The sequence below is a fragment of the Peromyscus eremicus genome, chromosome 2, assembly GCF_949786415.1.
Source record: "Peromyscus eremicus chromosome 2, PerEre_H2_v1, whole genome shotgun sequence".
NCBI lineage: Eukaryota > Metazoa > Chordata > Mammalia > Rodentia > Cricetidae > Peromyscus > Peromyscus eremicus.
The window spans coordinates 24,939,463-24,959,487 of record NC_081417.1 but is presented as its reverse complement, the minus strand read 5'-3'; the positions used below and the strand labels follow the sequence as shown (position 1 = coordinate 24,959,487).

Below are 20,025 nucleotides of genomic sequence, written 5' to 3'. Positions count from 1 at the left end.
TTTCAAAGAATGAAAAACATTACTAAGTGATTAAAATCTTATATAGAAATTGCTCCATCAGAATTAGCTATATTGACATTGACCTCTGTGTTTCCACAGGAATGCCAACATCATGGTTCTGCAAGCTTAGCTCTCTTTGCCGACTTATTTTAATCCTAAATCCATTCTATTAAAAACATCTACTAAAATATATTTCTCTCTCTGCTTCAGAATGAAAAGTGTTTTACACTTATTTGTGTTGCTAACATTACACTCAAATGCTTTCTGGTCTCATTCTGGGCATTTGAAAACTGACTGGTATAAGAATGAACAAATGAGTTGACAATCTGTCTTAAAATTGTGTTAACATACTTTATTAACCTTGCTTTTTGTTTACACTAAGCATAACCATCTCAGTAGACCAGTTAACTATGATAATGATAACTTTCTTTTTTTAGCTCTGTCTTTAACATTCTCCAACTGTTCCAAAGATCATGTGTAGCCAGAGCAATCATGAGGAAAAAGAATGTCACCAAAGCGATCACAACAATTGATTTAAAATTATGCATCAGATTATCCTTATATTGATGATATAATGTTGGCATTAAAACAAATACATAGAGGGCAATTTTAATACACAGAATGCAAGAGAATAGATAATCCAATAATAAGTTCACCCGGATACACTCTAACCCTCGACAAGTTGGCAAAATTTTTTATTAGAGAAAGGTCACCTCTTTAAGAAATGGTGCTGAGAAAACTAGATAAGCATATGTAAAGAATGACAAATATCAAATCATATATATATATATATATATATATGATTGGAAATCCCTAGAAGAAATGTAAAGCAAGCATTTCAAGGTATTAGCAATGATTGTTTTCTGAATATTACTAAAGAAATGATAAGAATATACAAGCAGAATGTGTATAAAATTAAAAAGATTCTATCCAACAAAGTAATCAATAATGGGTAGAATAGTGTAAATGTTTCAGAAAATGTTTGCCAGTTCTTTATCTGACAGAATATTAGCATCTAGAATACATAAACATCATGAAAAAGTTAACAACAAAAACAAAACAAGGAATACAATCAATTAATGGACAAAAGACCTAAGCAGACATTTCTCAAAAGAACAAAAAATGTCTGGTAAACACAGGAGATGATTCTCTATATCGTTATCTCTTAACAAAATGCAAATCAAAACCACACTGAGATTCCAGATCCTTCTGTCTGTAGTAGCTATCATCAAATTTAAAAAAAAAAACAAAGGATGGTGAGGGTACGGAGGAAAAGGACCTCTTCCTTACACAATGATAGTGGAAATACATGGAATCCCTTTTACAAAAGGGGACAGGTATATATTGAAAACTTAATAATATGTCTGCCATATGTAATATAGCAATACCTCCTTGGTATGTGTACCTGAAGGAAGTGAAGTGATTGAACAAATGAGGTACTATCACAGCCATGTATAAGGGGGATACCTCAGAATAACCAAGTAACAAACTCAAAACTGGTGTATATTAATTAATGAATTGATTTGAAAATTCATGCTATTATGTTAGACATAAAATATGATGTTATATCATTTACCAGAAAATGAATGAAATTACAGATTATAATACTTGGTACAATATTCTAGGAATAGAAAGATAAATGTCATAGTTGCTGAGATAAACACTGTGATCAAAGGCACCTTGAGGTGAATGGGATTTATTTACTTTACAAGTCTTGACCACACCCTCCTTGAGTGAAACTAAGTAAGGAACTAAAATGTGAAGGAACCGAAACACAGAACACAGAGGAATGCTGCTTACCGGCTTTCTTTTCACGGCTTGCCCCACCTGCCTTTTCACACAATCTAGGGCCACCACCTGTGCAGGGAATTTGCCACCCAGAGTAGATTGGGCCTTCCAATGGCAGTAACTAATAAAAACAAAACAAAACAAAACAAAACAAAACAAAACAAAAATGACACACAGATTTGCCTACAGGCTACTAGTCTGATAGGGGCATTGTTTTTAATTGAATTTTCCTCTTCTGAGGTAATCCTTCTGTGAGTAAAGCTGACAGCAAGAGAACAGACGAACACAATAGATTTCAGATAAATTATTTCATATGTTTTAATGAATAAACACCAGTGAGCGCTGAGACCAAGGGCTAACGCTGGGAAGTAGAAAAATGCAGACTACCAAAGCACTGCTTGTTTCTCCAGTTCTGATCCGTTCCAGTACCAGGGGTCTAATCAACCCTGTGTCTGCCTCTCTCTTGAGTGGACCAGAGGTCCCATCTAAATAGCTTTCCTGTATCAGCTCCCCTCTCCACGCAGCCAGGCAGAAATTCCAGACCAGTGTTGTTCCCATTGTTTTCTGGGCATTGACACAGCAGCTTCGTGTTGGTGCTGGGGCTGCCACAGTTGGTACGGATGCATCAGGGGCTGGCATTGGAATTGGCTGTTCCAGGAACCCCTCTCTCAAGCAATAGCTCTTCTTCTATGCCAATCTGGGCTTTGTCCTGTCTGAGGCCATGGGGCTCTTCTGATTGATGGTTGCCTTCCTCCTCCTCCTCTTTTCCATGTGAAGTTCTGTGGGGTCACCCAGCCATGCCTGATGCTTCAACTCTGTGCCAGTCTTGGTGCTGGAATGTGCTAAAGTTCATGATTAAACTACAATGCTTTTCTAAAAAACAAACAAACAAAAACCACCACAACAAAAATCTTTCATTTTGAAGTGAGATTTTTAAGGAAGACAGATGATATCCAGGCAGCTGGTGGAGGATGAGAGTCAATGGGTAGTGCAGAAGTTTAATATAATCTTAGCATCAGATGTGCATTTGTGTAAATGCTACAATGAAATCCCGAAATATGTACTATTAAAGTAACTTCATCATTAAGAAACTAAATCATTGGCCTGTTATAATTCTTATTTTAGTGCTTCAAGAAATTTTGTACTAATAAGAAGAAACTTCCCTGATGTGACATTTTAATGTATTTATTGCGGCAAAATCCATCAGAAACTATACTTTAAGATGTGGGAAATATGAGAAAATCATTATTTTATGCTTAACTTAATAAAGAATGTTTTATTATAGTTAATGCTATCAATTTGTAAACTAATATGCATGAATAATTATAAATAATTTTATTTGTAGAAAGGATAAAGAAAATATAACTAAACCATAATTGCTGTTAATGACATAATCATTATTAGTAGTATTAGGATTACCTCCTTTAATCCACAGGTAAGAAAAATATTTGCAATGACAAAACCAGAGATATATTCAACTGAAATTGTGACATTGTGTTTTAGATACACTTTCCACACATACCTCAGGTAAGATTAATCTGGGAAGCTTTTGTCTTATTTCACGGCTCATGAAATACAAAATACCTGCTACTTTGAAAATTATTGTTTAGTGTCAAGTTGATTATATTCAGACACAACTAGATTAGGGAAGCACACTTGAAGATCTGTCTGTGAAGCTATTTCCTAAGACTACTGACTAAGGATAGAACGTGAAACTGAGTGTGTGAGGTACCATTCCTACTTTACAGGCCAGAAGGGATAAAGTGGTAAAAGGAAAATGCCCTTGAACCTAAGTAGTGTCCCAATCTGCTTCTTCTCTGCTTCTTATCAGCCATGAAGTTAAGAAAATCATTTACCATGTGATCCTAACACCTTGATGTTTCTCCAAAATGCAAAGGCCCGAATGCCCACAGAATGAACTTTCTAAAAGTGTGATCTAGAATAAATATTTCTCCTATTACCTAATTTCAGGCATTTTATCAGAGCCAGGAGAAAACTAATACAAAAAATATGGTATAAAGAATGAAATTATTGCCTCAACTAACCTTAACCATAGCACTGATGCCTTTTGGAACTAGTTTGAGAGAAACTTTAAGGATTTGGAGAATGAGGCTAGACAAAACTTAGAATGCTCCAAGAGGAGCACAGTTGATGATTATGGTGGGAAAAATATCATCAGTAATGGAGATGATGTAGATCATGAAGTGTTAGAAGACAATGAGAGTTAACTTGGGAACTGGACTACATATTACCAACATTACAGCATGAGAAAGACATTGTCTATATTTTGCTCATGTCCTGAGGCTTTGGTTGAGGCTGAATTTAAAAGTAATGAACCAATTAGTTTATAAAGCAAATTGAAGACAGCAAAACGTTCAGGTTTGGTGTACCCTGCTGCTTGTTTTGATCCAGGTTTACAATCAGAATTGGTATACCCACCAAGGAACATTCCAGAATTGGTGTAAACACTGCAATACCTGTGTCACCACACTTGAAAATAATTCTGTTTGAAGAATTAGTGTTACATGTTGTAAAGTGTATTTCACTTTTGACAATATGTTTTGGTTTCCAGGCAATGAAATAAATGCAACAACAACAAAACCAATATATACTAATAATGTGTTACTAGTAATACCTGGATTAAATTTGTTTTCACTTTTTTTTATACTGCCATTTTTAAGTATCTGTATATCCTTCTTTTTTTTTCCTTTTTTTTTGAAGAAATTATCTACTCACTCTACATACCACACACAGATCCCCCCTCCTCCCTCCTCCTACCCTTCAGCTCTTCCTCCCAAACTATCTCACATCCCCACATCCCCCAAATCAAGGTCTCCCATGGGGAGTCAGCAGAGTCCGGCACACTGAGCCAAGGCAGGCCCAAGCCCCTCCCCACTGCACCAGGGCTGCACAAGGCTTTGCACCACAGGCACCAGGCTCCCAAAACCCTGCCCATGCACCAGGGACAGATCCCGATCCCCCTGCCTGGGTGCCCCCCCACCAACAGTTTGAGCCAAACAACCGTCTTCCATATCCAGAGGGCCTAGTCCAGTCACATGGGGGCTCCACAGACACTAGTCTACAGTTCATGAGCTAACTCGTATGGTCTGTCATCTCTGCACATCTTCCCATCATGATCTCAACATCTCCCCCACCTGCAGAATCTCTCTTCTCTCTCATCAATTGGATTCAAGGTGCTCAGCCTGGTACCTGGCCATGGATCTCTGTGTCTGCCTCCATCAGTCACTGGACAAAGGCTCTGTGATGACAGTTAGGGTATTCATTAGACTGGTCACCAGAGTAGACCAGTCCAGGCACCCTCTAGACCTCTGCCAGCACTCCAAGGTGGGGTCAACCTTGTGGATTCCTGAGATCCTCCCCGGCACCCTTCCTCTTCCTATTCCCATGATGTCTTCATCCATCATGGTATCTCACTCCCTGCCCTCCCACTCTGTCCCTGTTCCATCTCGACCCTCCCATTTCCCTATGTTCTCATGCCCCACTCTTTGCCCTTTACCCCCTCCACCACTCCCAGTTCGCTCATGTAGATCTCATCCACTTCTCCTTCACTGGGCCATTCATGTGCCCCTCTTAGAGTCTTTCCCTGTTAGCTAGCCTCTCTGGAGCTGTGGGTTGCAGTCTGGCTATCCCTTCCCTCAAATCTAGTATCCACTTATGATTGAGTGCATACTATGTTGTCCTTCTGAGTCTGGATTATCTCACTCAGGATGATATTTTCTAGTTCCATCCATTTGCCTGCAAATTTCATGATGTCATTGTTTTTTACTGCTGAGTAGTACTCCATTGTGTATATGTGCCACATTTTCTTTATCCATTCTTCAGTTGAGGGGCATTTAGGTTGTTTCCAGATTCTGGCTATTACGAATAATGCTGATATGAACATAGTTGAGCATGTGTCCTTGTGGTAAGATTGAGCATTCCTTGGGTATATGCCCAAGAGTGGTGTAGCTGGGTCTTGAGGAAAACTTATTCTCAATTTTCTGAGAAACTGCCATACTGATTTCTAGAGTGGCTGTACAAGTTTGCATTCCCACCAACAGTGGAGGAGTGTTCCCCAGAAGTAATATGGAAGTTATATTACTTTTATAAATACAAAAATTCTTAATAGTGTAGGGAAATTATTAGGATATCATAATCTATATCTTCCCAGTCATTGCTTCTGGTTCTTATGCCACCATGTCATGCTGTTTTCCACAGCAAAGTCTCTCATTTGAAGAGAAAAAGTTTATTTAAACCCTTCAGTCACTGACTCAAAATAATAAAATAAAATAATAAAATGTAATTCTGTTTGGTTAGGAGCCACACAGTCTATGCCATTTTTAATATAAATGGGAATTTTGGGCAAGTTTAGAAGCATTGTCACTTAAAATTAATCATATTGTTGAATCTTAGAGTAAATGAAACCATACTTAGTTTTATATGTGTTTACTCTACCTTTTTCTCCCCTTATTTGTTTTTATGTGTATGAGGACTTTGCCAGCATGAATGTGCACCACTTTTGTGCCTGGACCCATCAGATGTCAGAAGGATCCAGGCTCCTGGAATTGGAAGTATAGATGGCTGTACCCACTATGTGGGTTCTGGGGGCTGAACCAGGGCCCTCTGTAAGAACACCTGTTTTTGACTGCTGAGCTATCTCTCCAGGTCCTGAGTTCGCTATTTAAAATTCTGTATCAATTTTCTTTTCTTTTTCCTAGGGAAAAAAATTAATAGAATGATTTCATTAGGTCATAGCTGGATATTTTTATTCTGAGGAGCTTAACTTAAATATAAATTTCTTTAAATAAAATTTTCCACAGGACTTTATATAATAATTGTTTTGATTTTATTTATCCTTGTTTAGGAATGCTTTTATTTATATTTTCAATGACCTTTTCCTCTTAATTTCTCTCCAAGAATATAAATGTAATGAGAGTAAGGTATAATATTTGGTACATATTCCCAAAACCTATTTCTCTGATAAAAATTTAGGGGAATGATGCATCAAAGCAAATTTTGCCTTCCACATACTATCTCAAGAAAAGAAACTTCAGAGAGTTTCACTCTTTTTTTGTTTTTGTTTTTTTTTTTGTTTTTTTTTTTTTTCGAGACAGGGTTTCTCTGTGTAGCTTTGTGCCTTTCCTGGAACTCGCTTTGGAGACCAGGCTGGCTTCGAACTCACAGAGATCCGCCTGGCTCTGCCTCCCGAGTGCTGGGATTAAAGGCGTGCGCCACTATCGCCCGGCTAGAGAGTTTCACTCTTACTTATGAAAATTTTTCTTCACTATATTCTGCAGCCATTATTTGAACTAAAATTAATCTCCCTGCATTCCATTTGAACTAGCTTTATATTTCTCCTAGCATTAGTTACATTAGCTATTAGGTTTAATAATGGAATTTTTTTGAATATGAATTTTCTTCAGATCACTTTTTTTTAGAAAGCCACATATTATGACTCAGTGTTCTATAGAGTAGATGGATTTTCTTTTCTGTTCTTTTTATCACAGATACAAGATAAACAACTATGAAAAAAGATACTTGGCTTTATCTGAATTTTTAATAAAAATAAATATATGAACATAGTTTCTCAATAAAAAAGGTAAATCAGTTCACTTGAGATTTGGAGATTTTTACAAATTATCTAAAACAAAAGATATATGAAATGTGATGTCAATACTTTTAAGAAAAAATATCAGTGTATACAGATGAATTTCTTTTAAAATTTTAGTGTAATAAATGTACAACACAATGAAATCTGTGTCAGTACCTCAATTACTCCTTACTGTCTGTATACCATCTCAACAATCCAGAACCACATATTTTACATTTCATTTATATAACAAAGTCACAGTTTTAATAGTTCTTGTAAGTTCTAAATTTATCGCATTGGAGTCTAATCTCCAGATAATAAACATCATAATCTAAAAACCAACATAAACTTGAGACATCTGTGGTGGTTTGAAAAAGAATGGTCACCATAGGCTCATTTGAATGCTTGGCCACCAAGGAGTAGCACTATTTGAGAGAGATTAGGAGGTGTGGCCTTGTTGGAGTAGGTTTGGTCTTGTTGGAGGAAGTGTGTGACTGGGGGTGAGATTTGGAGTTTCAAAATCCAAGCTAGGCCATGGGGCTCTCTCTTCCTATTGTCTGAGGATCCAGATATAGAATTCTAAGATACTTCTCAAGAACTATGTCTTCCTGCACGCTACCATGTTCCACACCATGATAATGTGCTAAACCTCTGAAACTGTATGCAATCCCCTATAAAATGCTTTCTTTTTATAAGGGTTACCATGGTCTTTGTGTCTCTTCACAGCAATAGAGCACTGGCTAATACAACCTCTATGTGAAAATTTTAGTAACTTGGTTTAAAAATTATAGTACATTGCAAATATTTATGAACACTCTGTAAAACTCAAGGTAATTTGATTATTATTTACCTTGCTACCTCAATTCTCACTAATTCCCCCTACTCATTTAATATACTTTAGCCGTGTGTGTATACTCTGTATTCTGGGGCAATAATTACCTTTCTACTTACTTTTGTGTTCTGTGGAAGTTGTTCCTTTACCATACTTGTTTGTTTTCTTTCCAGTTTTGTATAGCTCTAACCACATTTTAAAAATCTCTTCTGCAAGGTAATTTTATGAGACCACAGTAATACTAAATCTCACATCACCACCATATACTCATTTTATGAAGCTATTAGTATGTATTTCTTTAATTTTACCTTTATTCTTTACCTCACTAGGATTGTCTTCTTAAGGAAAGACACACACAGGGTTTATAATTTTTAAAAACTGCTTTAACCGTTCAATAGCTGTCTGTGAAATGACTATTTATAAACAGAAATAGCTTTTAGAATATTGATAATATTGTTATCATTAGGACAGTGCTTTAAATGTATCTCTCCAGATTCTTATTTTGGAGCATTCATGTCTAGTGCAGCAATGGTAAGAGGTAAAAGTTTGTTGAGATAAGAGGTTCAACAGTTTACCTCCATGCTTGAGAACTTGAGTTTGATATCTGAGACCCACATGGTAGAAGCAATAACAGACTCCAAAATATCTCCTTACTGCCACACTTATTCTTCGGCAAATGAGTACACAAGCAGCGTATGTACACATGCACACGCACACACTTATATCAAATAAAAATAAAGTGTTTAAAATTAATGTGGAGGGAAACACAATAAAATCTGTTTAAGTCATGAGGCCTGCCCTGATAACTGGGCTAATTCTATCATCCTGGGAATACCTTCAGCATGGGAATAGAATCCTTTAAAAACTATTTTGAGAACCTACCTTATTATTCCTACTATCCCATGTGTTTTTCTGTATTAATGAGGTGACAAAAATGTTTGCGAGTTGGGGCTCACAACCTCTAAGGCTGTGAAGAAACAATTTCTGTTGTTTACATATTATCTAGCCTAACATGTCTTATTATAGCAGCATAAAGTGAAATGAAATATCTCTAAGACATAACTGAAAACTATTTTTGTAAATATATTCATGTGGAGATACAATATTTTGTTTCAATTTAAGAATACCTGTATACAAATCCACTCAGCATTTAGGAATCACACTGAGTATATAATTAGCTTGTACAGGATTGCCTTTAACTTGATGATTGTCTTGGTATGCATAAAGATTTTTTTGTTATGTCTTTGTTGTATTGTATTATCCTAGTTCATGTCTTCATCACCAGTCTAAATAATGTCAAATCCAGCTACAGGATATTAATAATCACTAGCACACTTACTTACATCTGACATTTTTATTTTAATAAACAGATCTTTTGTTTTTTACTACATTCAGGAGGAACTACTGATAAAAATAGGGCATATCTTAGAAGCTGAAGGCTGAGAGTATTAATATTTCATGGAGGGATATTCATTTCCTGAGTGGAAGATTAAGGGAACAGTAGCGTATAGTCTATGCTGATGCACAGTTCTGGTCAACAATAAAGAGAGTCATTAAACTGGATGCAATGTGTAAGCTGATACTCTCAAAGACTTATCTTCATAATAAGCAATAATAAAAGCTCCAAGCAGATACTCCCCAAAACCCAATATCATCATTTGCATCTCTAGTGTCTACTCATATGGAGGAACATTAATATCTGACCTTGAACTACTGAGTTTGCTATTTTAATTTCCTCTTTTGCAAAGTCCACTAAATGTTAGACATTAGAAATGAGAATAAATATTATGACCTAGACTCAGAAAATTCTCTATTTGTAAAGAAATAAAAGAAATGAAAAGAAGCTATGAGGAAAGTAAGCAAGGGAATAAGGCACAAAGGAAGGGAAAAATGTATACACAAAAGAAAAATGATGATGCATTGGTATAATTGGTATACAATTGCCTCATGATAAAACTAGACTATGAAATATAACTATATTCTCCTCATTTATTTTAACATATACTGATGTAAACTGGCTTCAGGTGTTTCAAAATTATGCTTTTCTGAAGAAATTCTACCTTTATATCTGGAACAATCTGTTGAGCAATCTGTTCATTGTTCTAGATACTAGGGATAAAATTTATGCTCTACTGAAAGGAGAAATAGAAACAAACATGCAACAGAAGAAAGTATTTTCTGATATGCATAAATGTTATGAAAAGTAAGAGAGAGTTGCAAATAGAATTCTTAGTAGAATACTGGAGAAGTAAGTTTTACATTGGATGCTCAGGAACCTTTTGTAAAAAGTGATTTTCAACAAATGCCAGAATTGTAAGACATCATCAGGGAAGGAAATACCAGAGAAGGGGTGAATTTAACAGCGATGATCACAAAATGCCTGCAGTACTACACAGTTGATTTTAAAACAAAGTAAATACCTGTATTTCTATTTGATAGTTTTTCATATGCCGACAGGAGCAACACCCCTGCCTACAAATACATGAAGTAAACAAGACACCCTCAAAGAAATGGTCACAGTGTAGATCATTTGGTAATCATGTAAAGGTCTGCATTATTTTCTTTTATCATTGATTTTTAAAATAAACCTAAGTTTTTGTAATATGTTTTAAATAAATAGATATATTTCATTTTGTATCTTCATTTCCTCCCTCCAGTCCCTTCCAGCTACCCTCCCTCAAATGCTTCATATGCCTGCCATTCTCAAGTTTATAAACTCTTTTTCTTATGTCATTATTGTTACATATATGTGTGTGTGCTTGTGCACACACACATACATATAATGTAATGTCACACACAACCTTTGAAGTATCTTTTTGTTGTTTTTGTCTATATGATTTCAGAGCTGAGTACTCTGCATTTAGCAGCCAATAACGAAGCATATCCTTGGGAGAAGCTAATTTTCTTTCTCTCAGAAGTCATTAATTTCCTGTTGTTCTTTGTCTAAGGGTGGGACCCTACAGATTTTTCCCCTTCCACATTAATATAACCCATTCTTTAATATTGCCTTTTCTCTGGTATTGTTTATGCAGTGATTTCTAGGGAAGATGTCCCAAAGCTGACTTCCTCATACTATGGTCCTTACAATCTTTCCACACCTCTGGTCATGTTCCCTGCAGCATAGATGCAGGATCTGGAATGTAGATGTATCTGTTGGGGCTGGGCTCCCCATAATCTGGTGCTCACTGCACTGTATTCAATTGTAGTTTTATATGCTGCATTCTTGTTTGCTGTAAAGAAAGCCTGCTTTTATGAGAGGTGGTAGTTATACTTAACTGTGGGTATAAGGATGAGATTTAAAGGGTAATAAGGAATTAAGCTTGTCTAGAAAATTAGCACTAGTAGATTTTTTTTCTTAATGTCTATGAAGTCACAAGCTCTAGGAAGCCAACTAGGTTTATAGTACCTGCATTATTTCCATCCTACTGAGTCAGCTTTAAGTCCAATTAGACAACTATTCTTTGCTGCTAATGTGTCAGTGGAGTTCTTACACCTTTTCATGTTTTTCCATACTGGTAATTGTCATGGCTATAATATTAAGTTTTAATCATTCAAATAACCGAATACCTTGAATAAGCTCTTTGAAACTTCTAGTCCAGTATTATTGCAATAATTCTACTTTTTAAAATGTTTTTCCACATGAATCACCATAATAAATTTTGCTGCATTTTAAGAAAACATTTTCTCATCGTTAAAACATAAAGAATATAACTATATTACAAGAGTACAAATTATAAACAAAGCCCGCAGTTAAAATTAATTCAAGCCTCTCTCCTTAAAATGTAAGTATACAAATAAAATTTGTATGTATACCAATAGTTAAAGCTTATGAAAATATTATATGCAGAAAAAAATGAATATATAAATAAAAATAAATTTCATCTGGTTCTCTCTAGTTAGTTTATCATTAGCTAGGGACACTTGTTTTATTCATTTTATTTTCTGAAGCATGGTATCGGCATTTCACAGAAATAGACATGTTTGATAAGTAGGGTTTTGTTTATTAAATAAGATGGTATAAGTAGCATAGCTTGTCTACTTTATATTATGTTTACAACTAAGAACTCCAAGGACTCTTTATAAAATTAAGAATCACTTGCTCTGTCAAGTTCTGGAGGGTAACCGAGAACAATGTTAAAGTTTATAAATATTGGAGATGTCTATATGATCCTATTGACCAACAATATTTAGAAAGGCAAGTCTGGAACCTGGTGCCTGTGGTGTGACACCTTACACAGCCTTGGTGCAGTGGGAAGGGGCTTGGACCTGCCTAGGCTCAGTGTGCTGGGCTCTGCTGACTCCCCATGGGAGACCTCGATTTGGAGGATGTGGGGTGGCTTGGGAAGAGGGCTGGGAGTGGGAAGAGGAATGAGGGGTATCTGTGGAGTGAGTAGAAAATTTCTTAATAAAGAAAAATGAAAGAAAAAAAAGGCAAGTCATTTCTGTCACTGGGATTTTTGTCTGATAACTATAGTGGTTGACTGAGGCATTTTCCCTGTTTTTAAGTTCACTTAATCCATTTAAAGTCTTACACATGTGCGCACAGATGTGTGTGTGTGTGTGTGTGTGTGTGTGTGTGTGTATGTGCGCGCGCGCGCACGCACATGCATGCTTTTGCAGTAGTAAGTTGCTATACGTCATTTTCAAAGACTTCCATGACATTTATCCCTCTCCATACTTTCTCCTCTACTCTGCTTCCCATCTCCTATCAAATTAGCCTTCTCTCCTCCATTCTTCCCCTTTCCCCATCATATCACCTTCCACTCTACTCTACTCTTTAAAATCCCCTTGTGGACCCTCACTAGTTTACTGCCCTCTGTGGCATGTAAACTTCTATATTCTTTTGGCCCCTCTTTTCTCATGTTCCCTGAAATATAACGGTGGTATAATTGCCTTGTTTAGGGTGATCCCTCCCTCAACCATCATTTATTGTCAGAACCTTGATGTGCCTTAAGTCCCTTCATTCACTGCTGCTCACTGTAAAGAAGCTTATCTCACTAAGGCTAGAGTAACCTTTGCCTATTGATGCAATTACAGACGTTTATAAAACAGTTTGAGGATATGTCAATTTATCTAAACAATAGTGAATTTCTTTCTAAGACCTATGACTTTATTATCCATGGGATTTTTATTTAAGTTTTTTCAGTTCCATGTATGACTTCACTCCTGTGGAGAAAACCTTAAATCCAATCATAGAATGGGTGCTTATACCCATTAACAGTCATGTCACCATTGTTCACGGGGACACATCTTGACTAGCAAGGTAATATTGAATTTACAATTGGTTGAGACCACTGACACCTTTTATCCCCAAACCTGCAAAGTACCCCCTCCCCCAGAGCGGTGAAAGCTACCCGCTACCCAGTAGGCAAGGAGCTTTCATGCCAGTTCAATCTTGTCTTTTCTATATCTTGCATCCAATGTTTGTTTTGTCTCCAGCACTAAGATCTTATCATAACTTCTATAATCCACTTCAATTTGCCTTTAAGTTTTGATGGCTAGTTTGAGGAATTTGTAGCTATTAAAGACTGAACATACACATCTAACAATGTTCTTTTCTTTCTCTTCCTGTGAAGCATGGTGGCTACCATGCCAGGCAGATTGAAAACAACTTATATGTTGGATACAGTTGCTGCTCTGTTTCTTAGATATTCTGTTGAATATCCTGAGTTGTATAAGCCCCTTGATGATTCAACTAAGGATAACACAGAATTTTTCATAAATATTCATAGTAGTCTTTCCTTGATTCCTGATCTTCTCTATTTCCCACTGACTTCCTCACCTTCCCAGTCACAAAATTTACATGGAAAATTACATATGGGAAGGAATAGAATTGTTCACATTTTTCAAGCTGTATAGAATTTATATGTGCTAAATCCTTGGTGCATTGCCATTCAATAATGCTGTTTACTTCAGGATGCTTCCTTTAAAAAAAAACTGCTAAGGATCTCTGGACATTCATTGATCATATGCTTGTCTACATGGGAATATGATAAAGTTCCCTGGAATTTTGTTTAGAGAATATGCATAATTTAGGTGAGTATTGGGTAATGAAAAACTTACAGTCATCTCAAGACAACTAAGGTACTTTCTTTCATCAGTTATAAAGAGACTGTGTTTTTGGGATAGTGAGACCGGTGAGAGCCATTAAAGATAATTACTTCCATCAAATTTTGCATTAAAAAATCCTTGCAGTGAAACTTCTTCCAAACTTTAAAAAAATCACCAACTGTAAACACATTAGTAGCACACACTGAAAGCTAGAGAAAGTACAAGAGAAATATTTAGAAGTGAAATACTTGTCTGAGGCCAGGTAGAGTGGTGGAACTCTTTGACTTCAGGACTTCATAAGCAAAGGTAGGTGGATTTCTATGCACTCAATAATGCTTGATCTGTAGAGATAGTTATAGGACAGCAAGAGCTATAGAGTAACACTCTGTCTTTAAAAATGTTGCAATTTGTACAAAGTATTTAAGCTACTGAATTAGCATTATAAATTAAATTTATTTGGTCAGCCTGTTAGCCAGCAATGGAAAGAAATCACCTTTTCAGGAAGAAACACAGAGCATTAACTAACTAATATGGTTATTGTTAGAAATGAGGAAAGAAGAGTAAATGTCTATCATCTTTAACATCACAGGCTTTTATACATATACATGGGACATTTAAAGTGTAATCCATCTTCTAGGATAAAAATGTTAATATATAACATAATTACATTGAGAGAATCCTGAGAAATAAAATATTTGTTGATGTTCATACTAAGGTAAAGAGGTTAATAAAACATTGTTTGCCTATTTTATATATGTGCATATACATACATATAAGAGTGATCAAATGATAAAAACGTGAAACAAGAGCATTGGTTATTTACACAAAATTACAATTATATTTGTTTCTGTAAAAGAAGGGATCAAACTGAGAATGAGGCTGGTGGTGGTGCATGCCTTTAACCCCAGCAATCAGAAGGCAGAGACAGGTGAATCTCTGTGAGTTCCAGGCCAGCCTGGTCTACAGAGTGAGTTCCAAAAGCTACACAGAGAAACCCTGTCTCGAAAAACCAACCAACCAACCAAACAATCAAACAAACCTGAGAACGAATCTATAATCATGACCCAATCACTACAATATGGAATATTTAAAAAATAATGTTTAAAGTTCATTACTTAGCTATTCTTAAACTCATTTAGAGTATAGGGTACCTACTATTTCCAGCTTCCATTCAGGAGCAAAATTAAAACAGGAACTTAGAAGTAACTGTCTTAGTAAATGCAAGAAGTGCTTGCAGTATTTTTTATGTGAATTTATATTAAAATTTAAAACAACTGCATAGGTATAAATATCATCTCCATTTTATGAAAGTAAAAGTTGAAATTTAGAACTTTTAAATAAATTATTTAGTCTCTCATGGTGGAAAAGCTGGAAGTGGACACTTTTCCTAATTCTAATGTGTTATTCTAATAGCTTAGGTTTTAGAAGAGTAAACATCTTTGGTATGTTACAGTAATGGTTATGACATAAACCCAGCTTCTTTACATGAGACAAATTCTCTTTCTGAATGTACCCTCTTAATTGCATTTCCATGGTAATTCTTAAGTTATTTTGTCCTGATCCATGGCTGCTTCCTAAGATTGCATTTGTTGTCCAAACATTCCTTCTGAAATGGAAAAGCATATGCAACTACTTGCTGTCAGTGCTTGGATGTAAGGATAATTGTGCTCAACATTTTAAAGAATGCAAATAAAAGCACCTATCTATCTGTTTATATCTATATGCTAGAAGAAAATACTTTGTTTTTATCAGAAAGAAAGGCTAAGGGAGATGATGCATTAATCCTAAAAAGTATGTATATGTATCAATATAAACAAGTATCAAATCATGGGCATTTCCATAGTACTTCTCATTAAATCTTTGGATTTTTAAAAATATTATTATTAATTCTTTGAGATTTTTATTTTGACTGTATTCACTCTTCAGGTCTCCCAATTACCACTCTCTTCCACCCTCCTATTCCTTCTCAACCCAACTCTGAGATTACTTCCTTTGTTTTCCCCCATGGAGTCGAATTTGTATTGCCTGGCTAGTTTGGGAATGGGTACTACTCTGGTGTATGTTCAACCTACCCCTACAGGAAATCAACTCTTCTCCCAGTAGCTATCAAATGACAATAACTCCACTCTTAGTTTGTTTTCTACTGTGATGATAAAACATTATAACCAAAGCATTTTGAGGAGGAAAAAGTTTGTTTGACTTTTTGTCACAATTTTAGTCCATTGTGAATATAAGTCATGACAGGAGTTCAAAGCAGAGACCAGGAGGAAGAAACTGAACCAGAGTATGTGGAGGAACACATTTATTGACTTGCTAACCATGGCTTGTTCCATTGCTTATACAATTCAGGGCCACTTGCCCCTGGATGGCACCAACCCACTGGACTGTGGCCTTCCACATCAATCATTAGTCAAGAAAAGGTCCTACAAACTTGATGGAAGCATTATTTCAATTAAGATGCCTCTTCCAGGATAACTAGCTTGTGTTCAGTTGACACAAATTAAAAATTAATAAAAATTAAATCAACTAAGACAACTCCTTGGCTAGTAGTAGGATTACATCTCCCCTCTATTCTAAGATTTTATGTGGCTGGAGCTTGCAAAGGTCTTGTGCACACTATTAAAATTGCTGTGGATTTATATGTGTGTCTACCCCATTGTGTCTGAAAAACACTGTTTCCTTGACATTATCCTACAATAATGAGTGACCTGACAAAATATCCCATTAATACAATGTGTGAGAGTAGCCAACAACTTTCTTATGAAATCAGACTTCCACTCATGAAACAGAGCTCATACATTATTATAAGTGACAAGAACCTGTGGCAAGACAAGGCATAGGCTCTGGGGGAAAACGTAGGCATAGCATTAAATGGACATAGCATTAATATAATTCCTCATGGCTTATTGATGTACCCATAAGCCAGACTATTGCTCAACACTTATCAGAAAAGTTTCCTCTTGCAATAATTTGCAATTAACACACAGACTTCCACAGAAGCAAGCACCAGAGCTGATCAACAAAGAGAGAACAAACGATTGTAAATTGTTCATCACTAAATTAGTCACTCATGTCAAAACTCTCCCTGCAAGGGTCAGGAATATTTGTGGTAAGGGGTGCAGAAAGTTCATAAGAAGTACAACATGCTTTTATGTATCAGCTAAAAATAATATTTTCATACAGATTCTCACATATCCAAGGTTGACCCTGAAGTCTCCTTGTAGATAAGGATGATATAGAATGTATGCTCTTGTGTTCATATCTCAAGTGAAGAAATTACAGATAGGTGTTACCATGCATGGTTAGTGATAGGCATCAAACCCAGGAATCTGTGCATGCTGAGCAAGTATTCTTCCAATTGATCCAGACCAGTGTTTGTCAACCTTACCAATGTTATGACCCTTTAATACAGTTCACCATGTTGGAATGACCCACAAACATAAAATTTTTGTTGCTACTTCATAATTGTAATTTTGTTATAACAAAATGACTGACTGTTATAAATTGTAATGTAAATATCTGATATACAGGATACATGATATATGAACCCCCAAAAGGGTCATGACCCACAGGTCTCATCTATACCCTCATCTCAAATTTAAAAAAATAGAACACGAAGAAAAAATTTATGAAAATATAAATAATGACAATCCCAGTTGAAAGGTTTAGAATTATGTAGAACATATTTAAACTTATCAATCATTAGTTTCTCACGTGTAAAATTAGATCAATCAGCATCAATTAAAGAATGTCATGTGGGCTAAATAAAGTATTACATGAAAACTAGAAGAATTCATTTCAAACTTTGGAGTGAGTGAGATGAAGCTCGTAAAAAGAGAATGGGGTTAGGGTTGGCGAGTTAAAACTGAATGAAGGGAAGATTCACAGAAGGAACAAAGGGTCGATGCTCAAAGTTAAACCCAGGCTTTTGGCATGAAACAGAAGATCGTATGGTTTATAAGATGATGTAAAATGTTGAGCAAAATGTGTCATAGTTGGGGTGCTATGACCTGAACTGTACTTTGGGAGCTTACTGTGGAACCCCTATAAAGATGAAGAAAGGAACTACAGTTACCGAGCAGGTGCTTACCCCAGTGTCGGATACAGAAAAGACATTCCGAAGGGAAAAAACATTTGCAAGGATCAGTATGGAACTAGGGAGATGGCTCTTTTCAGTACAGTGCCAGATGTGAGTTGAGATCTTTAAAATGCATACTGGAAGCCACCCCGGAATAGGTGTGCCTGTAACCCCTGCTTTGGGGACAGGGAGAACAGCTCATTGGCACCATCCCTAACTGAAGCTGTAACTTTCAGGTTCAAGGTCTCAAGATATAAAGGTGGAAAATCTCTTGGGTCTCCAACCTTCACACACATGCATATCTCCCACCTGCATACACACACACACATACACACATACACACACACACACACACACACACACACACACACACACACACACACAACTTAAAAATTACTGTAAAATACTAAAAGGAAAAAGTTGGATTTTGTGATGTGCAGAGAGAGGGGCAATTATGGTTTGATTTAGTGTTCATTTCATGGTAGCTTAGTTGGTTAGAAGGATGGGATCTCTTTATATAATCTGTTTCTACTCTGTCCCAAGTCCACCTGCTAACCATCTCTGCCTTTCTGCTCTCCTTTACATACAGATCTCCCTGGTCTTTACATTCCCATCTCCAGAACTTCATCAGAGACAAAGTAGGGATTTTCCATTTTCCTAAGAGGGGTTTTTGTTTTGTTTTATTTTTTCTTCCTAGTTAATAACCTTGGGTCTTACTTGAAAATAAAAAAGAAATCTTGGAGTGAGAGGAAATTGAGCCATAAGAGGCTGTCAGCAAATAAATTACAAAAAGTGCATGAAGCAAACACTATCTGTGGCATCAAAAATCTCAGCTGTTTTTCCTTCTACTTACATATATGTGGAGGGAGTTTTGCCAGATACAATAAATTTGCAAAGACGGGAGTTTCTAAATTTGCTGCTGAGGTGAGGTAAGTACAGTCTGTAATTCATCAATGGTCTCCTGTGTTCTCCTGATACCCAGTTCACTTACCCTCTGAGCAGCCTTAATCTTAGATCTTTTGGAGAGCTGCCTCATCCTAGGGCACATAATCAGAAGAGCAGCAGGTGAAAAGTCTATCCTGCAGGTGGTCACAGCTTTTCTGTTCCTCCAAACACGTTCCTCATTCACAACACAGCCTGAACAAAGATGTGAGTTTCTGACCAGGGGTGCGGGGAGGTAAAGAAACTTTTATACAAGAAATCACAGGAGGAAAGCAAAGAGTTTCTACCCGAGGAAACGGGTTTAAGTGCCAGTGTGTTTAAAATGGCTTGGGCGAGCGAGGGAAGGGTCAAGGCAGGCATGACAATAAAAAGTTCCAATGCCAAGTTTTCAAGTTTCATCCCAATGGAAAGGTGAAGAATAGCATCCAAACATGTCTAATTGCTGTTATGGTAACTAAGAGGTAAATTGATCACAGTGCTCAGGGCATCGTGAAGGCTTCAAATACTGACAGCATGCTCACTCTGAGAAGCAGAAGGAAATTAAAAAAAAAAAATGCATAGACCAGATCTGTTGAACCCATTGACAAACAAATTACACACTCACATAAAATACATGCATGCATATTTAACAATAATTAAGGGAAAAAAGAATCATGAATTTGAAAGAGAGCAAGAGTACAGAATACAAGAGGATTTGGATGGAAGAATGAGAAGGTGAAAGGATGTAATCATACCATAATCTCA

General features: G+C 36.3%; 1 pseudogene; it reads left to right on the top strand.

The window, feature by feature from the left end:
• The first annotated feature begins 2,164 nt into the window (after positions 1-2,164).
• Positions 2,165-2,563, top strand: LOC131904567 (ATP synthase F(0) complex subunit C1, mitochondrial-like; annotated as a pseudogene).
• Positions 2,564-20,025: the final 17,462 nt, after the last annotated feature.